Here is a 23856-nt window from a genome sequence, read left to right on the forward strand (position 1 = left end):
CAGAACTAGAACAAAAAATTTCACAATTTCTATGGAAACACAGAAGACCCTGCATAGCCAAAGCAATCTTGAGAACGAAAGATGGAGCTGGAGGAATCAGGCTCCCTGACTTCAGACTATATTACAAAGCTTCAGTAATCAAGACAGTTTGGTACTGGCACAAAAACAGAAACATAGATCAATGGAACAGTATAGAAAGCCCAGAGATAAACCCACGTACATATGGTCAACTTATCTTTGATAAAGGAGGCAAGCATATACAGTGGAGAAAAGACAGCCTCTTCAATAAGTGGTGCTGGGAAAACTGGACAGCTACATGTAAAAGTATGAAATTAGAACACTCCCTGACACCATACACAAAAATAAACTCAAAATGGATTAAAGGGCTTCCGTGGTGGCACGGTGGTTGAGAATCTGCCTGCCAATGCAGGGGACACGGGTTCGAGCCCTGGTCTGGGAAGATCCCACATGCCACGGAGCGACTATGCCCGTGAGCCACAATTGCTGAGCCTGCGCATCTGGAGCCTGTGCTCCGCAACAAGAGAGGCTGCGATAGTGAGAGGCCCACGCACCGCAATGAAGGGTGGCCCCCACTTGCCGCAACTAGAGAAAAGCCCTCGCACAGAAACGAAGACCCAACACAGCCATAAATAAATAAATAAATAAATAAATAAATAAATAAATAAAACTAAAAAAAGATGAGTTTGTGTACTAAACTCATCAGTATGTGTACTAAAAAAAAAAATTAAAAAAAAAAAATGGATTAAAGACCTAAATGTAAGGCCAGACACTATCAAACTCTTAGAGGAAATCATAGGCAGAACACTCTATGACATAAATCACAGCAAGATCCTTTTTGACCCAACTCCTAGAGAAATGGTAATAAAAACACAAATAAACAAATGGGACCTAATGAAACTTAAAAGCTTTTGCACAGCAAAGGAAACCATAAACAAGACCAAAAGACAACCCTCAGAATGGGAGAAAATATTTGCAAATGAAGCAACTGACAAAGGATTAATCTCCAAGATTTACAAGCAGCTCATGCAGCTCAATATCAAAACAAACAAACAACCCAATCCAAAAATGGGCAGAAGACCTAAATAGACATTTCTCCAAAGAAGATATACAGATGGCCAACAGACACATGAAAGAATGCTCAACATCATTAATCATTAGAGAAATGCAAATCAAAACTACAATGAGATATCATCTCACACCGGTCAGAATGGCCATTATCAAAAAATCTAAAAACAATAAATGCTGGAGAGGGTGTGGAGAAAAGGGAACCCTCTTGCACTGTTGGTGGGAATGTAAATTGATACAGCCACTATGGAGAACAGTATGGAGGTTCCTTAAAAAACTAAAAATAGAACTACCATACGACCCAGCAATCCCACTACTGGGCATATACCCTGAGAAAACCATAATTCAAAAAGAGTCATGTACCAAAATGTTCATTGCAGCTCTATTTACAATAGCCAGGACATGGAAGCAACCTAAGTGTCCATCATCGGATGAATGGATAAAGAAGATGTGGCACACATATACAATGGAATATTACTCAGCCATAAAAAGAAATGAAATGGAGTTATTTGCAGTGAGGTGGATGGAGTTAGAGTCTGTCATACAGAGTGAAGTAAGTCAGAAAGAGAAAAACAAATACAGTATGCTAACACATATATATGGAATCTAAGGAAAAAAAAAAAAAAAAGGTCATGAAGAACCTGTGGCAAGACGGGAATAAAGACACAGACCTACTAGAGAATGGACTTGAGGATATGGGGAGGGGGAGGGGTAAGATGTGACAGGGTGAGAGAGTGGCATGGACATATATACACTACCAAATGTAAAACAGATAGCTAGTGGGAAGCAGCCGCATAGCACAGGGAGATCAGCTTGGTGCTTTGTGACCACCTAGAGGGGTGGGATAGAGAGGGTGGGAGGGAGGGAGATGCACGAGGGAAGAGATATGGGAACATATGTATATGTATAACTGATTCACTTTGTTATAAAGCAGAAACTAACACACCATTGTAAAACAATTATACTCCAATACAGATGTTTAAAAAAAAAAAAAAAAGAATGTCTTCAGAATTAGAGTATCTCAGCCTTTGGACCGAAGTATTGTGGAGTCAGTAAAATGATCTTTATGGAACTATATCATGACATGGGAGGGAAGCAATACACAAAATATTACCTATTCTTGAAATTATGACCACTCTTATACAGAAAAATTACATAAAGTTTCCTAGATTTAAAGGACCTTGGGATAGTCATGAGGCAAAAACTGGGGAACATATACATACCAGGGGCTACAGTCCCCTGTATTAGTCAGGATAGGATGGGTTGTGCTGCAGTAACAAAGCAGCCCCCATAGCTCCATGACTACATACATATTTTTCCTTAATCCAAGTTCTCTGTGGTCCCATTGGCTCTCCAAGGTAGCACCTTCCAACCATAGCTCAGCACTCGGCTCCCTTGCATCTGGAACATCTGTGCCATCTGAACACACTTTTAGGGTTTCCCAGGCAAGTTGGAGGATGACACAGGAGACATTCCCTCCTGTTATGGACCGAATTGTGTCACCCCAAAATTCATATGTTGAAGCCCTAGCCCTCAATGTGACTGTATTTGGAGACAGGACCTTTATTTTGATTGATATGAAACGAGGTCCTACGGATGGGTTCCAATCTGATGGGGGCGGTGCCCTGATAAGAGGTGGAAGAGGCACAGGAACTCGTGCTGGATCTCCTTCCCTGCTCACCTGTGGGGACAGCGGTGTGAGGTCACAGCAAGCAGGGAGCAGTCTACAACCAGGCAGACAGCTCTCACCAGAAACCAAAGTTGCCAGCACCTATTACCACAACTGTGAGGAAACAGAAGCCTACTGTTTAAGCTACCCAGTCCGTGGTATTTTGTATGGCGGCCTGAGCTGACTAATAACATGACTGCCTCAGCTCCAGGGTGACATACAACATATCTGACCCCAGACAACTGGTGGGAACTAGTGAGACGGCTCTGTTGACAGCATGGAGGAAAGAAGTTCTATTTCTCACACGCCCAGAAGGAAAAGAAGAGTAGGTATCAGTGAGCACTGGCAGTGGCTCCCACACCTCCCCACACGCCTCCCAAATGAGGGCCAAACCAGCTCTGAGCTGGGGAGAAAACAGAGAGGATTTCAGGCAAATAAGAGAGAGCAGGAACCAGTAAGGAATTAGTGTCACTTCCATCCCTGTTGGATTGAGACCCAAGGGACAGGAAGTGTATGAAGTGAGTCTTGAAATTGTGGGTAATTTTGAGAATAGATGGTGACTATGAATCTACTCTTAGGTTTCTGAAAATAAGAGTTTCCCAAGGTCCCATGTATTGTCACAACACAAGGAAGCCACACTATGGCATATTGGGGAGGTGGTTCCCAGGGGTTTACAGGGATTTTGTTAGAAGATTTAAGTAGAAGATTCAAAAAGCAGTAACACCCCAAGATTGGACATAAAAATAAGCCCAGGAGAGAGTCAGCTGGTGGCCCGGACATTACACTGATGAGGGGAACAGCAGCATCTTTTTGAAGCTCCCTGGTGCTGTGTCCTTCAAGACAGCATTCACAGTAGGAGATGCCGACAAGGGCTGGGGTTTATAGCTTCAATAAGGACAGCAGAGGCTGTGTGGCATTACTTGACAGACAGAGGCAAGATGAATGAAATTACCCTGAGGAAAAGCAAAGCCAAATTGGCAACCAGGGAGTCTTGATCCACAAAGATCTGTGACTACAGCATACAGACCACAGTATCCCAGGAGCAGGGTCTGGCACGTCAGGACACCCTCTCCTAAGCGGAAAAGAAGTTGTCGCCCTTATGCCCCATAGCTCTAAAAATAATGTATAGCATTCCGTGGATCTCTCTGAATTTTAGAGGCAGATCAGACCACACTTGGGAATATTGCTTTGAGCCATTTATCAAGTGACGCAGAAAAGTGCCCGATTTCAGGGGTGTTCAGAGCAAGGGTGTTGGCAGCCATTCCAGGATGTAGCGTAAGCTGTCCTGCCACTAAGGCCATACTACCAACAGATATCATGGTGTTAGGAACACTCATGTTGAATAAGAATGCAGTGTATTTTCCCTGACAAGCCTCAATAGAAGAGTCCAGTGTGCATACCTTGGATTCTACAATAAGGCCAGGTCTTTAGCAGAAGAAAACTACTTGCCATTTGAAAAACAGTTCTTGGAGTTCTAAGAAGCCCTAGCAGAATCTTAAGAGCCTGACCACAGGACACCAAGGAACTATGTGTCTGGGTTGCCCATTATGAACTGATACTATCAGATCCATCAAACCATAATGTAGGGTGGCTGCAGCAGCATCCTTCCTATGATGGAAATGGTACCTCCAGGATCAGGCACAGACAGGTCTTGAAGGCACACAGAACTTACAGGAAGAGGTAGCCCATCTCTCAACTCATGTCTTACATCCTCAAGGGGACACAGATCCTAGGAGAAGGTACGTGGGTCCAATTCTCTGACTGATCAGTTCTGGGTATTGGTGCTGGCTGATGATGCTGCCATGTAGGAGCCCGGTCAGAGGTGGCCTTGAGGGGACTACTCCCAATGGGCAAAGATAAGAACAGGACATGTGGTCCTTGCTTTGTAACAGAGGAAGAAATGACCCGACCTGAAATGTATAATAATATCCAATTCTGGGCATTGCTGAATGGCTCTTCTTATTTGTCAGCTGCAGGGAAGGAATGAGATCAGAACAGAGGCAAAGGAATATGGGGAACAGGCACAGGGGTGAACTTGTTGGAAAGGCCACACAACATGCTCATGTTCATGTTTCATGTTAGAGCTCACTTTAACGTAACCATTGCCCCAGAGCTTGCACAAAAGGCCCTTGGACCAGAGTTGCTATGGTGATGGTGACAGGAATGAAGGTGATGTATGGGTCACACAGCAAGGGACTCCTCTTACCAAGGTCACTGCTGAACGCTCAGCCTGCCAAGAGCAGAGTCTGATGCACTATCTCCCAAAGAGACCTGCCAGCCACTTACTGGCAGATTGATTTATAAGACAACTCTTATCTCGAATTTTACTTATTGGAATTGATACCTATTCCAGATATGGGATTGCCTTCCTGGCCTATAGTCCCTCTCTTGGAACCATGCACAGACTTAAGAACACCTTTACAGCTGCATATGCTACCGATCATCGCCAACTAAAAGACCCTTTTTATGGCGGTGGGCATTTGATCACTTGATCCACTAACCCTACCATATATCACATCACTCAGAAACAGGCAGCCTAATGGCATGATGGAATGGCTCATTGTAGTCTCCTATGAGATCCACTTCAGGGACAACATCCTGTGAGTCTGGGACACTGTGCTCTGGGATTTGGTACTGAAGCAATGGCTGATAAACATGGTGCTGTGTCCCTAAAAGCCAGAATCAATTGGTCAGAAAACCAAGGGATACAAGTGAGATAGACAACACTTATCATACCCAGATTATAGTTTTTGGAATTCGTTCTTCTTGTCCCTAAAATGTTAAATTCTGCTGGGTTGGATTCCATGTAACCTTAACCTATAACTACCACCTTGCCATTTTGGGGCTCCTTGTGACAGTAGAACATCCAGCAAGGAAAGGTGTTGTTATATTGGCAGTTCTAATTGATCCCATTACCATGCAGAGGGAGGGATGCTGTTATACAGTGATGGACAGGAAGGAGCACAATATGGTACCACAGGGCTTCCCTGGGGCATCATTTAGTGCTTCCATGTTCAGTAATAACTGTAAATGGGAAACTGCAGAAACCACAGTTCAACAAAGGTAAAACAATTGAGGACTCATATCCCCCAGAGATGAAGTTCTGAGTTACCCTACCAGGCAAGCAACTTGTCTGCACTGAAGTGCTGAATAAAGGTGAGGGAAATATACAATGAGAAACAGAGAAAGGAAATGAATATTGTGGCCTTAGAATGAGTTGCAGAAGTAGTACCTGAAGCTTATTCCACGAACCCTCATGTTTAAGCCTTTTGTAGACTTGGAGGGGTGAGCACAGCTTTGAAGTCTTTGTGAATGATTAAAGATAGTGGAAAGCAAAAGGAGGTTGAAGACTTCTATGGATGCACTATATTGAGTAGCTTTGTACCCTAATTCACGTCTTCCATCAAACCATTTACTCCAGCCACTGGCACAACAAGCTTCTACCTGGACGCTTTACCTGCAGTTACACATAACAGCATGACACTTCAGCTGACTTGCTGCTTCTCTGAATCTGCTATGTGGAACATCTACAAGAACTCACTTGGCACTCACACATGGAAATCCTGAAAGTGCAAGGGAGATAACACTTTACAAGGAAACATTTAGTGATAGGGGATGGGAGATGTGGGTAGAAAAATGCTCCTCTCTTCTGTTCCTCTGGTGGACAATTCTGAAACATCGGATCTTTCAGAGGGATATGGCAGAATCCAGCTGCAGGGGCCTCCATTGCTGATAGGCTCAAGGATGTACAATTCCAATTTTTAATCAGGTTTTTTGCTTCTTTGATGTTGAGCTGTATGAGCTGTTTCTCTATGTTGGCTATTAATCCCTTATTGGTCATATCATTTACAAATATTTTCCTCCATTCAGTAGGTTGTCTTTTTGTTTTGTTGATGGTTTCCCTTGCTGTGCAAAAGCTTTTACATTTAATTAGGTCCCATTTGTTTACTTTTGCTTTTATTTCCTTTGTTTTAGGAGATGGATTCAAAAAAAATACTGCTGCGATTTATGTCAAAGAGTATTCTGCCTATGTTTTCCTCTAGGAGTTTTATAGTATCCAGTCAGATGGTTTCACTGGTAAATTCTACCAAACATTTAAAGAAGAAATAGTACAACTTCTTTACCAACTCTTATGAAAAATAGAAGACGAAAGAACATTTCCCAATTCATTCTATAAGGCCAAAGCCAGATAAAGACATCACAAGAAAAGAAAACTTTAGACTAATGTCTATTATGAATGTAGATGCAAAAATCTTCAACAAAACACTATCAAACTAAACCCTGCAACATATAAAAATGATTGCAAACCATGACCAAATAGGATTTATCTCAGGAATCTAAGGTTGGTTTAACATCTGAAAATCAATCAATGCAATATTCCATAAAAATAGAAAAAAATGGGCAAAAGCCACATAATCATCCCAAAAGATGAAGAAAAAACATTTGACAAAATGCAATATTCTCTCATGATTAAAAGATTTAACAAATTAGGAATAGAAGGCAAGCTTCTCAATCTGATAAAGAGCATTTATGAAAAACCAACAGCTAACATCAAACTTAATGGTAAAAAAATGAGAGCTTTTCCCTTAAGATCAGGAACAAGACAAGGATGTTCACTTTCCTCACTTCTATTCCAAATTGTACTGGAGGTGCTAGGCGGGCAATCAGGCAAGAAAATGAAATAAATAACATCTGGATTGGAAAGGAAAAAGTAAAGTTATCTCTAGCATGTTCAGATGACATGACCTTGTATATAGAATATCCTAAGAAACTCACTAAAAACTATTTGAATTAATAGACAAGTTCAGCAAGGTTGCACAACTACAAGAGAAATATACAAAATACAACTGTATTTCTATATACTAGCAATGAACAATCTGAAAATGAAATCAAGAAAACAATTTCACTTACAATAGCATCAAAAAGAATAAAATACTTAGTCATAAAGTATTTGAACAAAAGATGTATAAAATTTACACTTCGAAAATTAGAAAACATTGTTCAAAGAAATTAAAGAAAAGCTAAACAAATAGAAAGACATCCATGTTCATGGATCAAAAGACTTAATATTATTAAGATGGCAATATTCACTAAAGCAATCTGCAGAGTCAACACAATCCCTATCAAAATCCCAGTTGGCTTATTTGCAGAAGAAATTGACAGGCTGATCCTCAAACTCATATGGAAATTCAAAGGTCTCAGAATAGCCAAAACAATCTTGAAGAAGATGAATAACATTGGAAGACTCACTGCCTTAGTCCATTTAGGCTGCTTTGACATAATACCATAAACTGGTTGCTTATAAAAAAACAGAAATTGGGACTTCCCTAGTGGTGGAGTGGTTAAGAATCTGCCTGCAAATGCAGGGGACACAGATTCAAGCCCTGGTCCAGGAAGATCCCACGTGCTGCAGAGCAACTAAGCCCGTGAGCCACAACTACTGAGCCTGTGTGCCACAACTACTGAAGCCCGTGAGCCTAGAGCCCGTGGTCTGCAACAAGAGAAGCCACCGCAATGAGAAGACTGCACACCACAACAAAGAGTAACCCCCACTTGCCGCAACTAGAGAAAGCCCACACGCAGCAACGAAGACCCAATGCAGCCAAAAATAAATAAATTAATTAATTAATTATTTTAAAAACCCAGAATTTTCAACTTCTGGGAGCTGTGAAGTCCAAGATGCCTGCACATTTGGTGTCTGGTGAGAGCCCAATTCCTGGTTCATAAATAGCCTTTTTTTCTCCATGTCCTCACATGGTGAAAAGGGGGTGAGTGAGCTCTCTGGAATCTTTTTTATAAGGACATTAATCAGATTTATGAGAATTCCATAAATCATGATCCAAGCAACTCCCAAAGGCTTCACCTCCAAATACATTAGGATTTAACATAAGTTTAGGAGGACAAAAGTATTCAGTCTATAGCACATATTCCCAATTTCAAAACTTACTACCAAGGTACAGTAATCAAAACAGTGTGGCAACTGGCATAAGGATAGATATGTACCCCAATGGAATAGAATTGAGAATCCAGAAATATACCCTCACATATATGGTCAACTGATTCTTGACAAGGGTACTGGAACAATTCAATGAGGGAAAGAAAAGTATGTCAACAAATGGTTTTGGGAAAACAAGACATGAAAATGCAAAAGAATCAAGTTGTAACCCCTTCTTCACACACCATACACAAAAATTAACTCAAAATGGATCACACACCTACCTAAGTGTAAGAGCTAAAACTAAAACTCTTAGAAGAAAATATAGAAGTACATCTTCATGACTTTGGGAAAGGCAAAGCCTTCCTATAGTTAACAACAAAAGCACAAGTGACAGAAGAAAAGATAGATAAATTGGCCTACATCAAAATTTAAAACTTTTGTACTCAAAGGATACCATCAAGGCCAACAACAAAAAATCTACAAACAATAAATGCTGGAGAGGGTGTGTAGAAAAGGGAACCCTCTTGCACTGTTGGTGGGAATGTAGATTGATACAGCCACTATGGAGAACAGTATGGAGGTTCCTCAAAAAACTAAAAATAGAACTACTATATGACTCAGCAACCCCACTACTGGGCATATACCCTGAGAAAACCATAATTCAAAAAGAGTCATGTACCACAATATTCATTGCAGCTCTATTTACAATAGCCAGGACATGGAAGCAACCTAAGTGTCCATCAACAGATGAGTGGATAAAGAAGATGTGGCACATATATACAGTGGAATATTACTCAGCCATATAAAGAAACAAAACTGAGTTATTTGCAGTGAGGTGGATGGACCTAGAGTCTGTCATACAGAGTGAAGTAAGTCAGAAAGAGAAAAACAAATACCATATGCTAACACACACACACATATATATATATATGGAATCTAAAAAGAAAAGAAAAGAAAAGAAAATGGTTCTGAAGAACCTAGGGGCAGGACAGGAATAAAGATGCAGATATAGAGAATGGACTTGAGGACATGGGGAGGGGGAAGGGTAAGCTGGGACGAAGTGAGAGAGTGGCATGGACATATATACACTACCAAATGTAAAATAGATAGCTAGTGGGAAGCAACCACATAGCACAGGGAGATCAGCTCGGTGCTTTGTGACCACCTAGAGGGTTGGGATAGGGAGGGTGGGAGGGAGACGCAGGAGGGAGAGGATATGGGGATATATGTATATGTATAGGTGATTCACTTTGATATAAAGCAGAAACTAACACACCATTGTAAAGCAATTATACTCCAATAAAGATGTTAAAAATAAAAGTAAATAAAAAAGGATACCATCAAGAAAGTGAAAAAACAATGTACAGAATGGGAGAAGATACTTGCAAGTCATGTATCTGATAAAAATACTCGTATCTAGAATATATAAAGTACTCTTAAAATTCAATAATAAAAAGACAAATAACTCAATTGAAAAATGGGCAAAGGATCTGAATAGACATTTTCTCCAAATACATACTAATGGTCAGTAAGCACGCAAAAGTGTTCACCATCGTTAGCCATCAGGAAAAGCAAATCAAATCCTCAATGTGATATCAGTTCACACCTCCTACGATGGTCAAAATCAAGTGTTGCCAAGAATGTAGGGAAATTGAAACACTCATACATTGCTAGGTGGAATGTAAAATGCTACAATCACTTTGGAAAACAGGTCAGCATTCCCTCAAAAGGTTAAACATAGAGTTACCAGACGACCCAGCAATACCACTCATAGGAATACACCCAAGAAAATTGAAAGTATGTCCACCAAAAACTTGTAAAATATACCAATGTTCCTAGCATCATTATAATAGCCAAAAAATAGAGAAAACCCTAATGTACACCAACTGGTGAATGGATAAATAAAATGTGGTTTGTTCATACAAGAAAACGTTTCTTACAGTAAAAAGAAACATAGTGCTGACACACTCTGCAATATGGCTGAACGTTGAAAACATGCTAAGTGAAAGAAGCCAGTCTCATGTGATTCCATTTACATGAAATTTTCAGAATAAGCAAATCCACAGAGACAGAAAGTAAATTGGTGGTTACCAAGATCTGGGAGAGGGTTGGGAGGAAATGGGAAGTGACTTCTAATCGGAATAAGGCTTCTTTCTGAGATAATGAAAATGTTCTAACATTTGACTGTGGTGACAGCTGCACAACTTTGAATATACTTAAAACTATTGAATTGTACCTTTTAAATGAGGGAAATTTTTGTTATGTGAATTATATCTCAAGAAAGCTTTTTTTTAAGGATGAAGAAACTAAAGAATGCACCCTTGCCTTGGCTTTTCCTCTAATCCTGTTTTCGTCTCTCAAGCCTATTCCCAGGATCACCCTTCATAATGAACTAGCTGCACACAAGCCCTGATTCAGGCTCTGCTTTCTGGGGAGAAGACAGGATGGAGATAGGTGCTGGTGAGTGAGTGAGTACTTTTCTCCTTGGAGAAAAAGTGAAAAGGTGGTACCACTACCAACATCGTCACCTAGGGAGCTGTACAAGGTTCTTTACCCGTTGTGCTTTATTGCATTGATGGGATAAAGGGCAAACCCCAAATCCATTCCTATTTTCTCAGAGCCTTTCCTCACAAAGACTTTATGAATCAGGGTAAATATGATATCACTTATATGTGTAATCTAAAATATGACACAGTTGGGGACTTCCCTAGTGGTGCAGTGGTTAAGAATCCACCTGCCAATGCAGGGGGACACGGGTTCGATCCCTGGTCCAGGAAGATCCCACATGCCGTGGAGCAATTAAGCCCGTGTGCCACAGCTACTAAGCCTGCACTCTAGAGCCGGCGAGCCACAATTACTGAAGCCCGCGCCCCTGGAGCCCGTGCTCCGCAACAAGAGAAAACACCGCAATGAGACACCCCCCGTACGGCAACGAAGAGTAGCCCCCGCTCGCCGCAACTTTCTGTTTCACCGCAACAGAAAGCCCGCGCGCCACAACGAACACCCAACGCAGCCATAAATAAATAAATAAATGTATTTATTTTTTAAAAAATGACACAATTTAACTTATCTACGAAACCAAAACAGACTCACAGACATAGAGAACAGACTTGTGGTTGCCAAAGAGGAGGGGGGTGGGGGGAGGGAAGGACTGGGAGTTTGGGATTAGCAGACGCAAACTAGTATATACAGGATGGATAAACAATAAGGTCCTGCTGCATAGCACAGGGAACTATATTCAATATCTTGGGATAAACTATAATGGAAAATAATATGAAAAAGAATATATATATGTATAAATGAATCACTTTGCTGTACACCAGAAATTAACACCACATTGCAAATCAACTATACTTCAATAAGATTAAAAATTTTAAAAAAGAATTAGGTTAAGAAAATGTACTGACATTAATTTAGGGTTTTAAAAAATACTGGCATAAAAATAAATGAGATAATTTTCCCTCCCTCATCTCTAAAAGCCTTGAGTTCTGAGCCTGGACACCCTATTTTCAGGACACATCACTGTTTTTGTTGCAGAGCTGTCAGGCATTCAGACAACCACCAGCTACCAAAGCTTTCCTTGGGGGAAGGACAGAGAGATGAGAGAAACTATTCTAGGGAGGATAAGCGGGGACCTGGTCTGATTCTGGATCTAAGATGTACAGAATGTGCCTGCCTCCTGCACAGTCTAGAGCAGGAATCTGTAAACTTTTTCTGGCAAACAGTATCTATTTTTCGGCTCTGTGAGCTACAAAGTCTCAGCCACAACTACTCATGTCTGTTCTTGTAGTGGGAAGGCAGCCAAAAGCTGCTGTAGACAATAAAATGGAATGAGTGTGGCTGTGTTCCAATAAAACTTTATTTATGGAAACTGCCTTTCTTATCATAGAAATTTTAATTTCTTATAATTTTCATGTGTCATGAAACATTATTCCTGCTTTGATCTTTTTCAACCATTTAAAACTGCAAAACCATTGTCAGCTTGTGGGCCAAACAAAACCAGTAGTGAGAGAACTTCTAAGAGGGGGTAAGTAAGTGCCACTGCCCTTAGCAAAGCTGTAAACTGGGGACCAAAGAAAGGACCCTGCGCTTGTGCTTGGTGTGAAGCAGGGCACTCGTTCCAGATGGACAGTGCAGCCTGGGAAAGGGGCCCTGACTTAGGAACTTATGTGTTTGCTGGGCGGGGGGGAGGTGTCATGCACATACCTATGCAATGAATCCCAGATTTTTCTAGGATCCACAGTGAAGGAAGACATCACCCCAAGCTGACTTTGAATTATTTTCCTCCATGAAGAAAAGAGGCTTAAAATATACTTAATTTCCTTATTTTTTTTTAGATTTTATTGAAGTATAGTTGATTTACAATGTTGTGTTAATTTCTGCTGTACAGCAAAGTGACTCAGTTATACACACGTGCACACACACACGCACACACATATATATATATTCTTTTTCATATTCTTTTCCATTATGGTTTGTCACAGAATATTGAATATAGTTCCCTGTGCTACTATATTGTTTTTAATTTGAAGTTTATAGCATCCAGTGCTAAAATAGTAATTTCAACTTTCTGTATGTCCTCAGAAAAAGGCCTGTGTACCTGTTCCTGAAGGCTAGACCCTGGGGAATATCAGGTCAGGGAGAGACTAGAATCTGAATCCAGAAACAGAAACTCTCAGGTCAAGAAAGTATTTAATAGCAACATAAAATAACCTCTTTTTTTCTTCAGCTAAACTCTCTCATTGCCAGAGGACAGCCAACTTGTACCCTCTGAGAGTGGAAACATAGCCTAAAGCTGTCTACCACAAGGGCAGACTTTCTTTGAAATCTAGAGCTTTATCTCAGGGATGTATATGAATTTGTATTCTCCTCTATAGCCCAGCTGTGTGTTTGTTTTAAGATAAAAATAGCATGTTAAACTGTTTACCGTCAAAGAAAACCGTTACTCCTTAAAGATGCATTGTGTTTACCCTGCAGCTTTGAGGACCCCCAGGCAAACCACCGCACTCCCCAAGGGCACACACACTGTATCTGAGGAGCAAAAAAGCACATCAGGCTGCAGATTTTCAAAATTCCAATCAGGCACTGGATACTCACTTTTTATTAACAGGGCATGACTAATATGGGTTTAGAGATCCCATCCTCTGTTATAGGACACTGGTTCTCAAAGTGTGGCCCCAGGATCAGCTACAACGCCACCTGGGCACTTGTTAGAAATGCAGATTCTCAGCTGCACCACAGAACCACTGAATCAGCAGGTCTGAGGGTGGAGCCCAGTGACCTGTATTTAATAAGCGCTCCGGGGAACTGTCATGCTCCTTCAAGTTTGAGAACTGCTTCTACAGTGGAAAGAGTTGGAAAGAGCCATAAAAACCTTTTAAAACTTCATTTCTTCATCACTCAGCCATGAAAAAGAATGAAATCATGCCATTTGCAGCAACATGGATGGACATAGAGATTATCCACTTAAGTGAAATAAGTCAAACAGACAAAGACAAATATCATATGGTATCACCTATATGTGGAATCTTTAAAAAATGATATAAATGAACTTATTTACAAAACAGAAATAGACTCATAGACATAGAAAACAAACAAACTTATGGTTACCATAAGGGGATAGCGGGGGAGGGGGTTAGATGAATTAGGAGTTTGGGATTAGCAGATACGCACTACTATATATAAAATAGATAAACAACAAGGACCTACTGCATAGCACAGGGAACTATATTCAATATCTTGTAATAACCTATAATGGAAAAGAATCTGAAAAAGACTATATATATAATAACTGAATATATATATATATATATAACTGAATATATATGACTGAATCACTTTGCTGTACACCTGAAACTAACACAGTATTGTAAATTAACCATACTTCAATTTAAAAAATGGTTATTAAAAAAACTTCATTGTGAATAATCTCTCCAGCCTCTCTCTCCCTCCTCTTCCCCATCTGTAGAATCACGGCACCACTTTGCTCTCAGGATTGCCTTGAGAATTAAATCAGATCTACCCAGACATCCAGAAAACATGACACAGCACGTGATGATCACAAGTCCAGCATGAATTTTGTTTTCCTCCTTTCCCAACTTGAACCGAATATTAAAACAGAGGTATGTAAGTACAACTGCAAGTAATGACCTATTTCCATGAGATGATATGAGAGATGTGGCTGAAACATTTCCCCAGGAGACACCTTCACCACGTCCATCCCTCCCATCTACATTATTTGTATATTCCTGATGTTCAGCGTATGAAATTTTAAAATCAAGTCATTATCAAATTTGAAAAATATTTAGGCTAAAAAGTACTGGTGACAAATCAATTTTCCGGCAGCCTATGTTTTTCTTTGATTTTAAGAGTTCCTTTGGGAGCATTCATTTATAAATTATCCAATTTAAAGGAGGAAAATTTCTCTGAAATACCAGCTTCAAAGCATAGCATATTGTAAAGGGCACCATTTCCTTATACATCCCAAATTGAGAAAAATCTTTAAAGTTGCCTTCTGGTTTCCCACAAAATCACAGATTATACCCACTCGTCTTTATTCTCACTCTTCTTTCCTCATTTATTCAGCCAAACTGTTCAAAAAAACTTTGAATAGCTATCACAGTTCAGATATACAGAGAAAACAAATATGCAAGGAAACAAACCAAAAAAATCCCTTTAAAATATGCATAGGGGAGTTACATAAGTGTGTTTCTCCAGTTTTCTTCTTTTTAATAAGAATACTTTTGTACGGAATGCAGTGATCTACATGACATACATGTAAGTGTACATACACACGTGTTCCTACATGCCTGCCCTCTCTCACAAACACATACACACAAACTCTACTTTCTACATAACAGGTAGAATAAACCTTAAGAACACAGGCTCCCAAATGTTGAATTTTCAATTACTTGGGAAAGAATTAAATGGAAGTTTATGGATAAAAACTTGGCTCTGAAAATACCAGAATAACCCATATAATTTTGGGGTTATTCAGGGGATTATTTGGGGTGGGTGCCTATTTTAGCTTACTTAAGAGAATACCCTGTTTTCAAATTTTTTCAAATTTTCAAAATTTTTTTAGTACCACTACAGCCTCAAGTAGAAACCATTTATAAACCGTTGGTTAACTGGTTAATTCTGAGTCCTTCCTTTAGAACAGTTTCCCAAAGGGCTTCCATGAGGCAACATCTTGCTGACCTGCTTCTGATGACTGTACACTCCTCTACAGAACTTGGACGCTGCATTTTCTTACGTAATTCTGTCACTCACTGACATAATTTTCTCTATGTCTCAATCTATATGAGTTTATGGTATTTCAGAAACAAAGTAGATTTGTCTAATTATTTGACTGAGATTGAAAAAGAGTAAACTTTCTAAACCTGGCATTTGGGATCTAATGGTGGTGAATATCTTTCTGGAATATTCTTGCACAGCACTGCACACTATCAAAGAATAAATCAAAGACTATCAGAGCTTTAAAAAAAAAAGAAAAGAAGAAGGAGGAAGGGGTGGAAAGAGGAAGAGAAAGTTTTTGTTGAGTTTATGTCCTTGGCAAGAGAAAACACAGCAGAGAAGACATCCACAGAATGGCTGAGGAGGAGGGAGCCCGAGGAATCTGGGTTTCTTAAGCACGAAAAGGTGGTGTGGTTCAGGTGGTTAGACTTACTGAGGATGGCAAACTACAACTCCAGGTTAGACAGAATGAGTTCATAAGTCTGAATGTGGTTGGTTAAAATAAGTCCTCTGTTCCTTCTAGAAAAAAGAAGAGACTCTGAAGACAGTTACATCCAATGAGGGAAATATTCTGGAGTCACTCAGAGTTATAGGTCCTTTAACATCTTTGGTTATGATGAAACACAGCATTCACACATACACACACATTTGTACAACACTGACATTGAAATAATGTTGTTGAAATTTGGAGATAATATAGCATGCCAGTTAAGAGCTGGCATGAAATCAGACCACCTGGGTATCAGCCCCAGCTCTGACACTTATTGGCTGTTTGATGTTGGGAAGGATGGTGTAATCCCTCTCAGTTTTAGTTTCCTCATCTATGAAATGGGGGCAATAAAAGTACTCTTTGATATGATATAGTTATGAGGATTATATTAAAACATTTGTCCATATGTATTACTTAATAAATGCAAGACATTAGAAATAGCTTCCCTGCTGTTGATGGATACACCTTGTCATTTTTCTATCTCTCCCAAGAGAAATTAAGATTCTAGGTTGGCAAGTGATACAAACATTCACCTAACACTGATACATTCATTCAACGATTTGTGTTTGTGGAGTGCCTACCAGATACCCGGTCTGGCAGAACTCACAGTCTAATGGGAAACACAGATACACACGTAATTAAGAGGTCATGTTGGGAGGAGAATAAATAAGGCATAATGAGAAACAGGAATGGTTTATTTCACAAAGGAATTGCGACTGTCAAGGTAGATAATACTTTAGGAATCTGAGATAAGGTGAGCTCAGCTATAAATAAGAGACACTTAGGTAAAATGTTCTGGGAATATACTCTCAGAGTTATAATGCCTGCCCAATTAGCAGATATTTTTGAGAACTTTCTTTTTGCTAGGAATTGCAGATACATGCGTTTCTGCTCTAATATTAAATACATTTTACTGAAAATTTTTGCATCCTGTATTATGGGAAAAAATAGGATTGGAGGCAGTTCAACAAAAACTTAAGAAACTTTGGAATAGAACTTTAACACACACACACTAATAATCTTAATAAAAATTATTAACACAAGTAAATCTCTAGCATCATTTGAACCTACCCTCTTTCGCAAGCCCTATACCTTGGAGTTTGCTCTCCTCCCACATGTCCTCCTCAGAGATGTAGGGCCTGAAGACATTTGATTTTAATAGAAGCCAGTTTCATCAAAATTAAAACCATAAGGTGGGCTCGCAGTAGTGCTGGGGATGGTGGGAGCCGGAGCCGGAGCCGGAGCAGAGGCAGGGTCGAAGCCAGGCTCTGTATCCACCACCCACGCATCCCCCGCGCCTCCCCGCGCCTCCCCGAGCATCCCAGTGCAACCTCGTGCTTCCTTGCATATCCTCGCACATCCGCCACCCTCAGCCAGCAGGATTGACAGCACGTTGGGGGGCCTGGGATCTGGGGGCCAAGACCCCACCACCAAGCTCTTTTCTTGGTGCTGGGCGCAGGGGTGACAGAGCTCAGTCACCAACTGCTCTACATGGAGCTGCCCATCAGATGGGTCGTGAGCCAGTGCCCACACCGTTGAGACCAACGTGCTGGGGAGGAAGGTCCTCTACCCTCCGACCTTCTTCACCTACGCCAAGGACATTGTGCAAGTGGATGGGAAGGTAGGCTGTCCCGAGGCCTGAGCTGCTGGCTGACGTCCACTGCCCTCTCCATCGTGACCCTGGGCAGTATGAAGAAGATTTTCTCTCCGGATGATATCGAGCAGGTTTCCAGCAAGGATGACACGAAGACTTCTCTGAAGACTGTGGTGAAGGAGACCTCCTACCTGATGATGATGCAGGGCATGTCCCACATATTGGCTCACCCTTTACGTGTCATCTCAATAGCTGCACGGTCCATTTTGTGGGACTGGAGACCAAGTACAGTGGAGAGTTCAGCTCCATTGGGAAGATTTTCAAAGACGAGGGGCTGCTGGGACTCTTTGTCAGCTTAATCCCTCACATCCTAGAAGATGCGGTTTTCTTGCAGGGCTGTAACCTGCTGGCCACTTCCTCAGTGCCTACCTGGTGGATGACAGCTTCAGCCAGGCCCTGGTCATCCATCCCAAGCTACCCCATGGGGGTGGCAGTGGCATGCCGACCTACCCCTTCCTGCTGGTGGGCGATCTCATGGCTGCAGGCTGGGCTCCCCACTCACTCCCCAGAGTTCAAATCCGGATCCACTGCTGGAAGGACCTGAGTGGGCAGGGCGAGCCTTTCCATGGCTCCAGCCTGCCTTTCCACCACCAGGTGTCATTATGCTTTGCCCTGGAGTACCCCGAACCACCTCAAAAAACACTGTCTCTTAAACAACAAAGACCAAAGAACAAAATATAGCACAGGGAACTATACTCAATATCTTGTATTAACCTTTAATAGAAAAGAATCTGAAAAAGAATACATATATATATAACCGAATCATTCTGCTGTACACAACATTGAAACTAACTTCCATGAAACTAACACAACATTGTAAATTAACTGTACTTCAATTTAAAAAAAAAGAAACACACACACACACACAAGCCCACACTATCTCAGCCTGGCCACCATGGATGAGGCCTGATCATCTCCAGGCACCTGTTACATGACCAACCCAGCAACACTTAGATGTGCTCCAGCCCAGCTGGGCTCTGGGTTCCATATTTGCCATGTGTCTGCACAGAAGCAGGGGATGGGTGGAGGTGAGCCTGCACGCAGTGGCTTGGTCACTGTTAGACCTGAGGAAGTGGGGTGGCGCTGAGGAATTGGGGCAGAATCCCCTTCCATTGCAGATTTGCCAAGTCTGCCTTGTGCTGGGGCCAGAGAATGGCTTGTGGAGGTCCAGGTCAGAAGGGCAAAGATTCAGGGGGTCAGGTCCCACCCCCTATTCACACCCCTCGAGTTGGGCCCAGCTCTCATCCTTCAGCTCAGCTGGGAGCATCACTCTCCTACTTTGTAAGTAGGGTGTGATCCCCTTTCAGGAGGCCACCATCACGTCCGGGCGTGTGCTAGGAAGTCCTGGCTAGGTTCTGCTTTCATTTTTCTCAGCACTACTTTTCTGATAAGAAGAAGGCAGCACCTTCTGAATGGGATATCGTGTGACTGCTCAGAACATGTCCCCCTCTTCATCAGTTTCATGGTGACACCTCATGTGCAGGACCTGGTCACCCGTGCAACTGTGAACACCCAGAAGTTAGGCAGATCAGGGTCTCTAGTCCTACCCAGTTTAAAAGTTCCTAATAAGATTTGACTTTTTCTCCCTCAAATAAATGTATTGGTGGTGATTTGCAGGAAAAAAAACCCTACACTCTGAAGGGGATCAGAACATACCACCCCCAAATATGCCATCCTGCTATATGGATTATGTTGAGCTGCATACACTTGAGGAAAAGCAGGTGCAGGAAGGGGTCTCTGACCTCCCCCTTTCTACCTAAAAGCAGGACATACAATTTCTTATGAGAAAAGTGCTCTCCCTGCACCAGGAAGAAGAGAACATTCTTATCTCCAGACACGAAAAGTTGACGCCACGATGAATCTGTGCAAACAAACCTACTAAAATAACCTTTATCTCCCATTAGTTTCCCCCACATATTTCCTAACTTTCCCACAATTTGGCAGCCCCAGCCCAGCCCCTTTTCCCTTTGTCATGTCTGGTCTCCACAGCAAACTGTTCTTTGTTAACATGGCATGTAAGTTTCCAGGTCTATCCCATTCTTACAATATCTCTTTCTTTTCTATGAAGGCTTTCATGCCACATAAAATATTAACATCAGTAAAATTTGTATGTTTTTCCTCCTGTTAATCTGCCTTTTGTCAGTTTAATTTACAGGCCTTATTACACAACCTAAGAAGACAGAGGAAAAGTCTTATCTTCCCTACAAATCCAATAGTACCTGGGATTCCACACCCACAATTTTTTTAAAACATGGGTAAATATCTTTGCAACATCTTTATCCACACTTGCAGTCTCTCCTAATAACTTAAAATAGTAGAAAGTTAGCAGTTCCTGAAGCCACTAAATCATCTGTTTCTTGCATAAAGAAAGGTACAGTGGCCAGAGTTTTAGGTGTTTTCCTTTATAAGGCTAAATTTTCTTCTTTAATTGTAAGAAAGCTTACATTGGATCACTTCAAACCATGAACCTGCTGGGAACTTCCCTGGTGGCACAGTGTTAAGAATCTGCCTGCCAATGCAGGGGACACAGGTTCGAGCCCTGGTCTAGGAAGATCCCACATGTTGCGGAGCAACTAAACCTGTGCACCACAACTGCTGAGCCTGCACTCTAGAGCCCGTGAGCCACAACTACTGACACCGCATGCCACAACTACTGAAGCCCGCACACCTAGAGCCTGTGCTTCGCAACAAGAGAAGCTGCTGCAGTGAGAAGCCCGCGCACCACCATGAAGAGTAGCCCCCACTTGCCGCAACTAGAGAAAACCCACGCGTAGCAACGAAGACCCAGTGCAGCCAAAAATAAATAAAATTTTTAAAAAACCAAAAAACCATGAACCTTCTGGGACAACTCATATGTGAATCAACACAATTTCCTCTTAAATGCCATCTTTCCATTATTTACAACCTTCAGAAACACACACTGCTTCGGAAAAAATCCTGTGACCAGGCATGGTCCCAAATCGCAAATAATTCACAGTTTAGTAGGAAAGGTAGTCACACTCAAATCATATTGTCTTAAAATAACTACTTTATTAGAGAGAGAAAGAAAGGCTAGAAGAAATCATGGTAGACAGTGATGAAATTTCTGGAGCTAACTTTGAAAGATTTCTCAAGTTGTTTATAATAGAAGAAACACTGAAAGAAGAAGAAGAAGAAAGAGAAGGAGAAGAAGGAGAAGAAGAAGAAACATGTTCCTAGGCAGAAGGGAGTCTGGGAATACATTTCAAGAAGAAGCAACTGGAAATGCAAAGATGTAAGGTCCCTCCTCAGAGCACAGAAGAAGAAGGTCGCTCCATCTCTCTCGTCTCAACAATTTTTTGACATTTTATCCCTGACTCTTCTGGTTCTAATAATCATTGGGAAACTGTGGTCAGGCCTTATTTAATCAAACTCAACTTCTCTGTTTTCTTGTGAGGATGTTTTGGAGAGTGGAGGTGAACTGGGGTGAAGAAAACTGTCTCCAAGGCTGGATTTGGCTATTCTCCTAGGTGAGGGCTGTGAACAATCTCTCACCCAGAGTGGGTGCAGGTCTTGGGAAAATAGCCCCACTGGTGTAGAAGATGGCTGTGTGCATGTGGGATGGCAGAAATGGAGACCACAAAAGGTGAGTGATAAAATTCTCACCAGGAGACAAGGAGAGGATTTTAACTCAGCCCACTGAGGACCTGGGAAGATGCTGAGAATTCTGCTACAAGTGCTACATGATGACGAAGGTGGTGAAAAAAATGTTTTAATAGAATTTTTTAGTATACTCCAGTTATTTGCTCTATAGTATCTAATGGAACCCTTCCCAGTAATCCCTAAAACATGCAATAAAACTCTTGATTTGTAGTTCCTTTGGAGGGAGGATCAGGAGATGTGCCACATGGGAGATGAAAAATTCCCATTCCCACATAATAGAGTAAAAGAGAACATTTAAGAAGAGCTTTAGTGGGATGACATATTTAAATTCCTGAAAGAAAAAGATTATCAACAAAGAATCCTATAGCCAGCAAAAGTATCCTTCAAAATTAAAAAAAATTAAAATATGAAATAAAAGTAGAGCTTTGGACTTCTAAAAACCACGACCTAGGTGTTGGAATCAATCCTGTCTAGATTTTAAGGAACCAGGAGACTCCAGTTAACATTGAGTTAAATCTGTGATCTTTGTTTACGTTAACTTCTTTTTTTAAATAAATTTATTTATTTATGTTTTGGCTGCATTGGGTCCTCGTCGCTGCGTGTGGCCTTTCTCCAGTTGCGGCGAGCGGGGGCCACTCTTTGCTGCTGTCTATGGGCCTCTCATTGCGGTGGCTTCTCCCGTTGCAGAGCACGGGCTCTAGGCAAGCGGGCTCAGTAGTTGTGGCTCGTGGGCTCCAGAGCGCAGGCTCAGCACTCGTGGCCCATGGGCCTAGCTGCTCCGAGGCATGTGGGATCCTCGCGGACCAGGGTGCGAACCCACGTCCCCTGCATTGGCAGGTGGACTCCCAACCACTGCGCCATCAGGGAAGTCCTGTTTACGTTAACTTTTAATATCCTATGTTTATCCCTCCTGACAGCAATTTTATGCACTTTTCACACAAAGACATTGACCTTTGGATGTGTTCCTTAGGCAACCAATTGCCCAAAAGGGACTAACAGGAGTCAATTTATTTTTAGCATGTGTTCCCAAAAGAAGACCTTTTGCCTTCAGGTAATGGTGATAAAGAAAGGAAGTGAGCAGAGAATCAGCTTTGTGTCCCCATCCATCCTCAAAGGGAAGGTACTTAAACTCAAGTTTATGGCTTTTTTATTTTTGTATATTCAGCACTTAGTCCATTGCCTAGCTTGTAGCCTATAGCGGCAATCAATTTAGCTCATGTGATTGTGGAATCTGGCAAGTCCAAAGTCTGCAAACTAGGGCAGTGCCTGCAGACCTAGGAAGGAGTTGATGCTTCAGTTTGAGTCTGAAGGCATCTCCTAGCAGAATTCTTTCTTCATTTTTTTTTTTAACCTTAATTTTTTTAAAAATTGAAGTATAGTTGGCTTACAATGTTGTGTTAGTTTCTGGTGTATAGCAAAGAATATATATGTATGTATATATATATATATATATATATATATATATATATATATATATATATATATATAGGGTTTTTTTCAGATTCTTTTCCATCATAGGTTATTACAAGATATTGATTATAATTCCCTGTGCTATACAGTAGGACCATGTTGTTTACCTGTTTTATGTATAGTAGTATGTATCTGCTAATCCCAAACTCTGAATTTATCCCTCCTCCCCGCTTTCCCCTTTGGTAACCATAAAGAGTTTTTGGTTTGGGAGAGGGCAGTCTCTTTCTATTAAGGCCTTCAACTGATTGGATGAGGTGGACTCGCGTTATAGAGGGTAATTGGCTTTACTCGAAGCCTACTGATTTAAATGTTAGGCTCGTCAGAAAAACGCCTTCACAGAAACATCTAGATAATGTTTAACCAAATAACTTGGCATTGTAGTCTAGCCAAGTTGACACATAAAACTAACCAGCACACCAATGCACCCCAGAAGCTCCATCCACATGCCCATCCCAATCACGACTCTTTCCCCCCATCCCACACCCAGCAGGTAACCATTACCCTGATGGTATAGTAATCATTTTTGTGTGTATTTTTAAAAAATAATTTTAGTGCATCCCTAGACATGGTAGTTTATTCTTGCCTATTTGTTTTAATTCGATATTCCTTGAAGGTCTATTTTACTCCATAGAACCCAAACCATGTTTTTCTTTACACTTGATCTGTTGAAGAACTCAGGCCTTTGGATGTAA

General features: G+C 41.2%; 1 pseudogene; it reads left to right on the forward strand.

The window, feature by feature from the left end:
- Positions 1–17635: 17635 nt before the first annotated feature.
- LOC137774041 (mitochondrial carrier homolog 1 pseudogene) lies at positions 17636–19160 on the forward strand (annotated as a pseudogene).
- Positions 19161–23856: the final 4696 nt, after the last annotated feature.

Source organism: Eschrichtius robustus, chromosome 12 (assembly GCF_028021215.1).
Source record: "Eschrichtius robustus isolate mEscRob2 chromosome 12, mEscRob2.pri, whole genome shotgun sequence".
Lineage (NCBI taxonomy): Eukaryota > Metazoa > Chordata > Mammalia > Artiodactyla > Eschrichtiidae > Eschrichtius > Eschrichtius robustus.